Raw genomic sequence first — 7959 nt, 5'->3', positions numbered from 1 at the left:
TAAAACATATTCTTACAGCACTGTGCGCTAAAAAGTACACAAACAAATCAATATATTCTATTTATCACTCCTTGGAATCAGAGAGTACAACAATAACACTTTTAATGCAAAAAACATTTATTCTAATAATGCGAATGGGTGATAGCCTATCAACGTAGCCATTAAAAAGCAAGCAATCAATAGTCGATATATTTAAGTGTTACATCTCGACCATCAAATCATTTGTATCATTTCCTTTTGGATCTATTAGCACCAGTGTTTCAACAATTTCTGCAAGGCTGCCTCTAATTAGTCGATCGATTTTGACGTGCATCGCATCATTTATATATATATTTTTTTATTATACAATACATTGATTTAATAATTTTAGACACTTTCATTGTGCAGTCATTAAGCCGATGTTAACAGTTTTAGCCTTCCAAAAGACAATATATACGTGTGTTGCGTAGATGATACGCTTTATTTTCGATCGAAATTTGTGGTTTTTAATTGAAGAGTCTGTAACGCTATCATTTTGACGCGTTTTAACAGTTTAAAGCTTCAGTGATGGAAGTAAATGAGCTCGAAGTATTATTATTAATAATTACTATTCTACGCTCCAGCAATTCTGTCTTGCTCAATTACAATATTTCATACGTTGATCTGTTAATTTGAGTTATTGTTTTCAAATTTTGCTCTTCCAACCACAGTAAACAAAAACACCGATATATTCAATTCGAATATTTAAAGATTAGGCATTTAAGTAATTCTGAGAAAATACGACGTTGGTAGAAATTTAAACAATTAACATGCAGCAGTAGCAAAAATAAAGCGAAGGAAAGCAATATTATGTTTATTATTGTTCTTGGTTTATGTATAACGATATCACAATATAGTAAGACAGAAACAGGACAGAAACAATAGTCATGGTCTGTGACTGTTTAACCCGAAATTAGCAATCATGATGACACTGGTTACCTATACCTTACATCCACTTAATGATAAGTTTTTCACCACTAAAGGGGTCATTTAAATATCATGAACTCACATTAGCATATCATGTCATACATTTTCAATTACACAGGCGTTTGCAAACTTAACTCGAGAAGCGAATTCTTCACAAAACACTTATGAAAATAGCAGATTTAGCCTCAGGTTGGATAAAAAGTACTAAAAGCGGCAAAACAATACTGATTTTAAAAACGATCTCCTCTATCTTGACTATGTCGTATTGTGACCTGTTGCTAACAATACGCCTAATAAATATTCATCGTATGCAAATAAGAATACCATTGAAAGCGATGCGCGTGTGATTCATCGAGAAAAATGCGCCAGTCAGAGAATACGATACAATAATAATAGTTTTATGATTGAGCAATTTTTTGTCCACGACAAGAATTTATAATGATTTCTTGATATGAAACACCATTATGTCCAATGTAACCAAAATATCCGAAGGCATGAATATTTTTACATTTTAATATTTTTTTAAAGTCATTACTTATTGTCAAATGAATGACTATACTTTGGTACGGAGACATTAATTAAGGCAAATGCAAAACGATTTAATGAACCATCACTTGTTAAAGAATAAGGATATGCGTATGCACATGTCCGCTAATAAATTCTACTACATTCTACTACTTTGTATTTACTTTTTACTTCTTCTACTTTTTATTCTAGAACATTATAATGTTCTATTTTAATGAGCCTTCTGTGCCAACATCACCCAAAAGTTCGAAATCTGCGAGAAAGTGTGTACTGTCCTTGTTCATGTTGTTGTAAAACTGGCGCAGTGCAGGTCATAGAAATAGTGGCGTGTACTGATTGCGTTGTTTGCAATGTTGACTTTCCTGACCTTGGGTGACCGTGCAAAACGAATTGTATTTGACAGTGCGCAATTAGTGTTTTTGTTGCCTGTTTAGTGCGGTAAGTTTGATCATAAAGCATTAATATCAGTATTTACATTAATGCGTAAAAAATGTACACGAATTGTTTTTCATTTTTTAAATGGTTTGTGTATTTTTATTTTATTTTAGAGAACAATGTTAAATCAAATATTTCTCCTGTGGAACAAAAAGAAATAAAATGAATATTTGAACATATTCTATTTTATCATGAAGCGATACCTATCAGCTTAAATGGTTTGAAGTATCAATGCATATACAACTTAATTTTGTTATGTAAGAATGATTATCGACAGTGTAAAATACATGAATCCAATTGATTCCCAAAAATGTACGCATTATAGGTGCGAATACAAGCAAATTCAACACGAAATCCCAGTCAGTCTTCCAATAATTCGGTATTTACCGTGAAATCCGATACACAATCCAGCCGTTGGCTATCATTTTCCCCGACGATTGCCGTGATTAAATGAAATGCTTTACACGTCTTGTTTACTTTCAATGTTATTTCCTATAAAGATATGATAGATTGGTCATATATGTAATGTGACATGAAAATATGGAGAATTGAAATTATCAACACGAGTCCCTGAATGATGGTACCGCGTAGAACAACGGGGAAAGTATACAAATTGTTATCCATGATATATGCTATACCAAAGTCAGATTATGGGTTAAATTAGTTTAAAGACGTTTTTAAATATTTGTAAAATGATAAATCGGAGATATTTTACCAACAAGTTCAGCCAACAAATTTCCTACTTCAATAAGACTGGGACTGATGACACTTTAAGCGTAAATGCAAAGAGTGCAGGACCAAAATAATATGTCTTTTTTTTTGTCACAGATATTCTGAAGTCATGCATCTTAATATTTTTTACTTAAATATTGTTACAAATTCGAAAGATACATATATTTATTTTAAAAATAACAAATTAGTCGGCTTTGTTTGAAAATTGTAACCATATGTATCGCTTACGTATAAATGTATTAGGATTCTGTTATATTTGTTTGGTAATGTTATAGCTTTGGTAATGTTATAGTTTGAATTACAAATAATATTGGCTCTAATCTAAGGCGTTCGACAGTCTAAGGCGTTCGACTGTGGTGCGAGAGGTTGCGGGTTCGAACCCTGGCGGTGCCTAGTACGCTCACGTGGAAAAATTGAGTTAGCTTGAAATTCCCTGGACAAGGAACTCACTGCTAATTTGTCTCGTTGTAAGCCGTACGAAACTCGGGGAGCTGATCCTGGTTGCGATGGATATTTGTGGAATGTATAGGGTGTGCGCTCTTGAAGCAGCAAAGTCCCTGATTTGTTGTTTAATGGTTTGTGGAATGATGTGGGGCCGTAGTGGTCAGCGACAACCTGTAAAGTGTGCTGAGGCTTGTGGATCAACGTCTAGGCGTTGTGCCTGTGCGTAGCGCACTATAAATCACTGCGCTTTTTTTTTTAATCAGTTATTCTTTAATTCATAACAGCACAATTTTAAACTTTTTAGATTTGAGCATTAACCATCTTAGGGTTAAGAATCAAGTAAGCACGATTGGTAAAATTTCAAGCATGACAAATCACTTAAATATCAAGTCACTGATATATAAAATCATGTTTACATTCACTTGAAATTTGGAAACAACCGATAGGCTCCTACTCATGTCAACGTTAATAACAGTCATATCTTCTAAAAAAACCCTCTCTTATAACATCTTTTGAGATTTATCAGCAATTTTACTGACTAAATGATTAATGATGAGGCTCTGTAAATTTGTAATGGTAACCACGGTAAAACTCAACTGCTGTGTACATAACTAGAGGCCGTGGGATTTGACGGGCTTTGTATAGCGCACGTGTGGCGCATCACGCAACACTTGATGGCTAGCCCGTGCGAATATGAAGAGCTTACCTTAAGTGTGATGCATTCACAGGTTTAGGTTTCCTCTGATTACATGAGATATTTGATTATGATTGAGACATTAATTGTTATAGATCTGTTAAGTAGTAATTAAATTACACTATGTCTTATCATCAATTATATAATTCAAGTCTTGTGTAGCAGTGCGTGAGTGTAATAATTCATCTTTAGGTTGTGGATTGAATATGAAATATATAACTATTATCCAAAGTGAGGCATCATCAAGGTATGATTTACGCGTGCATAAATCATACTAAGGACAATTATACCTGTAATGGGCAATTTGAAGAATTCTGATTTGTGAATAATTTACCACGAACTGTCACTTTTCGTAAGAACCCATGTTAGATATGTCTTTAGTTGTCCCAGAGTGGTTTAGTGTATTTCTTTTTATGCACTTGGCTGCTTAATGTTATCCACTTGAACTTGACTGAGCAGTTAGCCCCATACATATTGTGCCCACGCGTCAAAATATCCCACCCCAGTCGTCAACGCACTCTGCTATCTACTGAAGATAGCTCCGATCGCACAAACATACACACCCGATCACTCATTGCTCAGTATATATATATATACAATAGATAACATAATCGTAGAAATTAGATGCCTTTATTGAGTATTGTTTTGTCGCTTTTGTTAACGAAACTAAATTGGAACATAATGGACAGAGATTATGGAAAGTATGATTTCTTTTCTATTTCAACTTCGAAGGTAAACTCTCGGGGTAAACTCTAGGCCACAGAGTTGTTGCAAAATCTTGTGAATAATATATGTTATTGCAGATTCTTTAATAAAGCATCTCGTAACCCAGATGTCAAATTAAATGCTAATTTACAGTATAAAATATGCAGACAAGATAATTAATACGTAAGATTAAAATACATAAATATATAAAGAGTCTAAATAATTATGCATATAAGAAAGTTTTAACTCTCGTCTCACGACTATCATTGTTCAGAGTTATGGTAAATAATTATGGGTATAAAAATAATAATTGTGCGTAAGCTTTAACTGTGTTAAATATCTTGACTATATGTCTCTTTGTTGTTTTCTGTAAATTTGAAGAAAAGTGCTATCTACATTGTTATGCGTCAAACTAAAGTTATTTTGATTCCGATGTATAGTTCGTAGTTTTAGGCGTGGGCACAATGCCCAAACCAATAATTGTTGTAATACCCTCGGTCAGTTTATTGCAGCACATTGGCTAAGCATTCTTACCACTTTAAGACAATTCTGCTAAATTGATGACAAGTGATTCAATCTCACTATGGACCACAATGGCCTCATCCCAATGGCATAGTCCAATAACCTCAATTAAACAATCATAGTGCAAAAATTGACCTCAAGTTGCAGACTATGAGTTTTTGAACCCAAATTTTCAAAGGTCATTCAATCAATGTATAAATGTATTAAGGTTAAAGAACTGTGCACTATCAGATGAGAATGTTTTGGATCCTAGTGTCTACGTCCATGTTTTTAATGACACTTCACAATTATGTATGGCTGTGCGTGATTTTGTTTTTCCTGTTAAGGGTTCATTGCTTTGCAAAGTAGCGTTTAAAGATGGTACTTTAATAGTGGCATAGACCTGTGCCGTATCATCGCTTGATCCGCAACGCGTCACTTGCATACAATTTATACAAGAACAACAATATTGCTAGCATGTAATGTTTTGATTGAGTGATTATAACAAATTTGTAACTATTCAATTGTATTAGGCGATGTGATCCTTAGCATTTACAATTTAGCTAATATGCGCAGGTTCTCGGCACTTAGTGCTTGTTTTTGCTCATGCATGATATTTTAAAGCGCAAAGCGCTATCATCAATTTCAACTATTTTTTTAAGATAGGTTCTCTTGAATGAAAACATATTACAAGCCCCTTGCTGCTTCAGTTCTGTTGGCATGTTTGTACTTGATTTAGCTATTTTCACAGAGATTCAGCAGGATGATTTCCTATTGCTTAAAATTTTGATTTTTTTTTTGACAATGTCAAGAAAAAAACCACCCCTGTCGTCTGCTGTGATGTAGTGTGCAAAGAGTTATCATGGTTATTGGAAAAGCAAGAGCTAACACGTGTTTTAAAGAACCACTAAATCATATGTTTGTTTTTAGGATAACAAATAGAGATACACAGGGAATTAGAACAAATAGTGTTAACTATTTTATTGTTGGCGTATAGATACATGTAGGCGCAGAGTTATGAGAGAAAATCAGGTCTAACGGGATTTTAAGAATCACTAAATCACTTGGAAGTATGTTCTGCTACTTTACGAGGGTCATTCAAAAAGTTCTGCCTTAGCCCTCATATCTATGTTTCTACAAATAGTAGCCCTTTCACATTGTCCATGATTATAACAAGGAGTCTTATCTTGATTGTGGGAAAATTTTGTATCAATGTATCTTTTTTCGTTCGTTTTTGGCGAAGAAAAAATTAAATCAGGTTTCAGTGCAGCGGAAACGGAGAAATCTCTACAGAAGATATAGGCCTAAGTATTCCAACTGGAAGTGATCATAAGATACCATTTGGTCACTTCAGATGGCTTAAATGGAAGGAAACATAAAGAAAAGTATTAAATTATATAAAAAAAATCTAATAAAAACACTGCTTTTATTATAAGCAAAGAAAAGAAAAAGAGCATAAAAGGACTGCAATCAAGGTTAACGTTCTTTCCTAAAATCCCAAAAGGCATTTCAGCACAAATTGTCTGTATTTGAAGAAAGAGCTAAATGGAAGCATTTTAAACTGGTAATATGGACATTACACTTAGTATTTTGAACACCGAGGAAATAGTTTGAAAATATTAAGTGACAAAAGGTGGTTGGGTGTCTTATTGTTTCAGCTCGGAGACAGAACTTAACAAGTTATTTCATACACATCCATGCATATACCAAAGGCCATCAGACATTATAGTAACCATTTGATATAATTTGTTTTTATATAGTTAAAATACATTTTATTGTTTATAATCTTTCTGTTTGGTTATACACTTGATGTTTGTTCAGTTATCATCGGTTAGCAATATCCCAGCAAACACAAAACGTTTTCGACATCATTCGCAAAAGGTTATAAAATGTTTTACAGAAAACGTTTAAATGTCGGGTTATATAAAGGGTATAAAAACGTTTTAATAACATTCCTAAAACATTCTTGAAAACTTGATACAAAACATTCTAAACAGAATGTTATTTTGGGGTTGAAAAAATATTTTGCGAAAAATGTTTGCCCAAAATATTTTCAATAACATTTCAAAAACGTTTTCATGACCTTTATATAACCCGACATTTAAATGTTATTAAAAGGTTTTGAAAAAAACATTTCTGTATTTGCTGGGTTCAAACATTTTAACATAATGTTATTTAAGTATTGACACAATATTTGGCAAAATGTTTGCAAAAATAGTTTACAATAACATTTTTTGAAAACATTTAAAAATATTGTTGTAGTGTGTTTTCATACAAAACGTTTTAAAACGTTATCATGACCTTTATATAACCCGACATTTTAATGTTATTAAAACGTTTTTACCTAAACCAAAAGCCAAAATATAACTTATTTAAAACGTTTTAAAACGTTTTTGTGTTTGCTGGGATCATAACACTTGCATATAGAGCTAAACCGTATAGGAGGGATACTCACTTATTTTTCACATAACTATATATTAAAAGATTGTTACCGTTTCCGGTGTATCAAATCTTATTTTGGTTATGAGGTCACCTACAAAATCTAGAAAAGGTATTGTAGATGACATGATTCAATTGTATAAGCATGCCATGCTTTAAAAAGCTACCATTTACAAAATTAAAGTTATAGGAGTGGAGGTAGAACTTATTGAATGACCTTCATAGTTCATACATTTCGAGTCAGAAAAATATTATAGCGGCATTTTTTCCTACAGCTGAAACATGATTTTTTTTCTTTGACTAATTCGGACAAATTGCTATCGGGGTGTGCGTGCGAGTGTTTCCACATTCAAGATACCTGACTCGCTTTATTGGTCTTTTTGCTCCATATTTTAGTTGCTTAGAGTTATAGAAAGTCTAAAATGTCAATTTTTAACTGCATAATGTTGGTTTGCCGTCTGCCATTGACAAGACCTTAGCTGGCAAAGAGTTATAACCAAATCCAAGCTAACGAGTGCCACATTGGCAGCTAGACATTG

This window comes from Amphiura filiformis, chromosome 1 (genome assembly GCF_039555335.1).
Source record: "Amphiura filiformis chromosome 1, Afil_fr2py, whole genome shotgun sequence".
Lineage (NCBI taxonomy): Eukaryota > Metazoa > Echinodermata > Ophiuroidea > Amphilepidida > Amphiuridae > Amphiura > Amphiura filiformis.
Note: the sequence above shows the minus strand (reverse complement) of the source record.